We start from the raw sequence: 2,805 nt of genomic DNA on the forward strand, positions 1-2,805 counted from the left end.
TGTAAACAAAGAACTTTAAGGCTCATGTCATTTTGAGATCATTTGTACCTTAAATCTGTCATCTATTTAAATACATGTTTGCATAATGTGTTCTTTCAGGTTTGGGTTTCTTTTATTCTAGACTAGGGTTACATAATATACAAATGATAACACTTGTAATATCGCTGCATTGTCCATAGACACTATACACTAAATACCTTTATTAAAAAAGTACTTGGTTGTGGGTGCGGGTGTCCCCTTTTCTAACCAATGTCAATCTATTTTCTACCTGGAATGTCAAAATTAATGATTTTACATTCTAGATTCAATCAGTGCTGTAAATATGGTGCTTAAGTACGTCTGGTGTATAAAACGGGTGTTTTTGGTTATTTTCTATGCCAACTGTTGGGCTTTTAAAAAAATGAGTAATATTTTTCTTAACAGTTGAGGGAGCAGTTTTTTGGGTTATTTTTTCCCCTTTCCTCTGGTTGCAGGCTGAAGTTGTTCCAAACTACACAGCCTGCTTCTGTCTCATCTTCCTCCTTTCTCTTTCTCATTTTTCGACTTGGAATCACCAAGAAAATCATAACCGTGAGACTTACGTGTTACCCTTTCAAAGCTGTTTCAAAATTGTAGTTGCTTGAGTGTCCCTTTCCTCTTTATGTGCTTTACCATTGAACAATGGATGGCTAGCAGAAGACTACAGATATTTCAATTAAATGCCTTTCACCTTTGAACATCTAAGCTTTGCTAAGAGGAAGTAGTATCAGTAAATTATTGCTAAGATATTTGCAAATCGTACGGGACTAGTGCTAGTCAGAGGCTGTGTGATTGTGAAGACATCAAGGAAGTAAATCTTGAAAGAGGCAAGAGGTCCCATCTCTGCTTTTCATATCATTACTGTAATGTACATTACCAAGCACTAGGTGGTTCTTTTTAAAAGGGCATTTTGTTAATTAGATATTAAGTGTATAATGCCGATAATGTTCCTTTTCAAAGTGATTCATTTGGACGATGACAAAATTTGTATCAAAGCTCTCGGTAAGTATAATTGTCATGCAAGGGATATACTGATAGTTAGACTAGGAAGGGGAAAGGCTTACCCATTAGATAAAACAAATACTGGCCTGATTGAGTATTTGTTCTAGCTAAAAAAATAAAGTTAAAATAAAAAACCTACTGAGAAAAAAAATGTTCTAGTTTTGACTTTACCTGCAGGTTCTTCCCTGCTCCCAAATAGTCTTCCCACTGTGACTATCAGAAGAGCAGATACGCACAAAAGATCTTGATGGATTGGGTACTAATATACTGAAATAAGTATTTTAGTTCTTCTAGTGATCGGTTTTTGGACAGTCTAAGGAACACCTGCAAGGATTGTCCCCTCTGTTCCTGTTATGTGTGTATGGCCACTGGAGGGAGACTTTACAGTTCAGGTTCACCCTAACTCTTGTTCCCACACAGCGCTGTGAACCCTCTCGGGGCACTTTGCCAAGGTGCTGGAAATGTGTCGAGGAGGGAGGATGCACTCAGAATCAAGTCTCGATCAAGGTGTTTAACGATTTTTATTTCACAGAATACTTCTCTTTATAGTCTGAGTTATTAACAGCATATTTTTTGGTCTGCTCTTAAGTGGGCTAAGTACATATCGAACGTGGTAAAAGATGAGAGTCGTGAATACATTACAACTTTCCAGGTCTGGTTTGACTGACTGTCACTCATCTTAGAAGAAGGGTAGATTTAAGTACTTGATAGTGTGCACAGATTAGTAGTCTGTAAGGACAGTATCATTCTTCCCTGGGGTACATGTATTACATCCAAACCTATCCTAGCAGATTGGTTTCTCATCTTAATAAATGTTCAGGGGAGAAAATACTGAGGCGAAGCATCCCTTCTCCCTAATTTTAGTATTCATTTCACTAGGTAGAAATTCTTCCTTTATGATCGTGATAAATATAAGGTTAAACCCCACAACGTTAATGACCATTGGGGAGCCCTGATGGTCTAGTGGTTATGGGTTGGGCTACGATCCATCTACATGGTCAGCAGTTTGAAACCACCAGCAGCTCTGAGGGAGAAAGACAGCTTTCTACTCCCATAAGCAGTGATAGTCTTGCAAACCCCAGGGCGTTGCTCTGAGTCACTATTGATTTGATGGCAGTCAGTTTGTTGACCATTAACTGGAAGTTCTTGTTGTTGCTGTGTTCTAGCACTTACATTTCTACTCACTAGGCCAATGAAGTCAGAAGAGCTTGTTTCTCCTTTTCCTTTTCTGAAATAGTTTACCTGCATTGTGTCTGATTCAATCATAATATCTCAGTAAACCAAGGATGCTAGGTTTCTAGCAGTTTGGGGAGAACTTAAGTTCTTACAGAGTTTTCCTCATGCTAAGTTCCTTTGCAGAATAATAAACAGGATAGGATTTAGGATAATTTCTGCTTTGTATCCTAGCTTATTCTCCTTAAGACAGCTTTGCTTTTATCCTAAAACTGGTTTAAAATAAAAATCGAGAGTATATCAGAGGACATACTTTTACTTAAGACAATACTGATCCCCATCTAGCCACAGGATTAGGTTAAATGTGTAGGGACACTTTTTAAAGGTGTCATAGTGGGTTTCGAGTTGGGCTGCTAACTGGAAGGTTAGGAGTCCAAAACCACCAGCCACTCTGAGGGAGAAAGATGGGGCTTTTGACACCTGTAAAGAGTGACAATTTCAAAAACCCACAGGGATAGTTCCACCCTGTTCTGTAGGTTCGCCATGAGTCAGCATCCACTCCATAGCAGTGAGTGAATTACTTATTAAAATTTCTTCTATTAGCACACCAGC

The 2,805-nt window shown here is 38.5% G+C and overlaps 1 protein-coding gene across 2 annotated transcripts in view; it reads left to right on the top strand.

Annotated features, from left to right (window-relative positions):
- Positions 1–1,510: 1,510 nt before the first annotated feature.
- Positions 1,511–2,805, top strand: part of PALS2 (protein associated with LIN7 2, MAGUK p55 family member) — a 97,428-nt gene continuing 96,133 nt past the window's right edge. For both annotated transcript variants that reach the window (XM_045288801.1, XM_004702725.2), the window contains exon 1: positions 1,511–1,527. The gene's annotated coding sequence lies outside the window, so the exon portion shown is untranslated. The remainder of the gene's footprint in view (positions 1,528–2,805) is intronic.

This window comes from Echinops telfairi, unplaced genomic scaffold (assembly GCF_000313985.2).
Source record: "Echinops telfairi isolate 266 unplaced genomic scaffold, ASM31398v2 ScPeMD7_23;HRSCAF=83, whole genome shotgun sequence".
In the NCBI taxonomy this organism is placed as follows: Eukaryota; Metazoa; Chordata; class Mammalia; order Afrosoricida; family Tenrecidae; genus Echinops; species Echinops telfairi.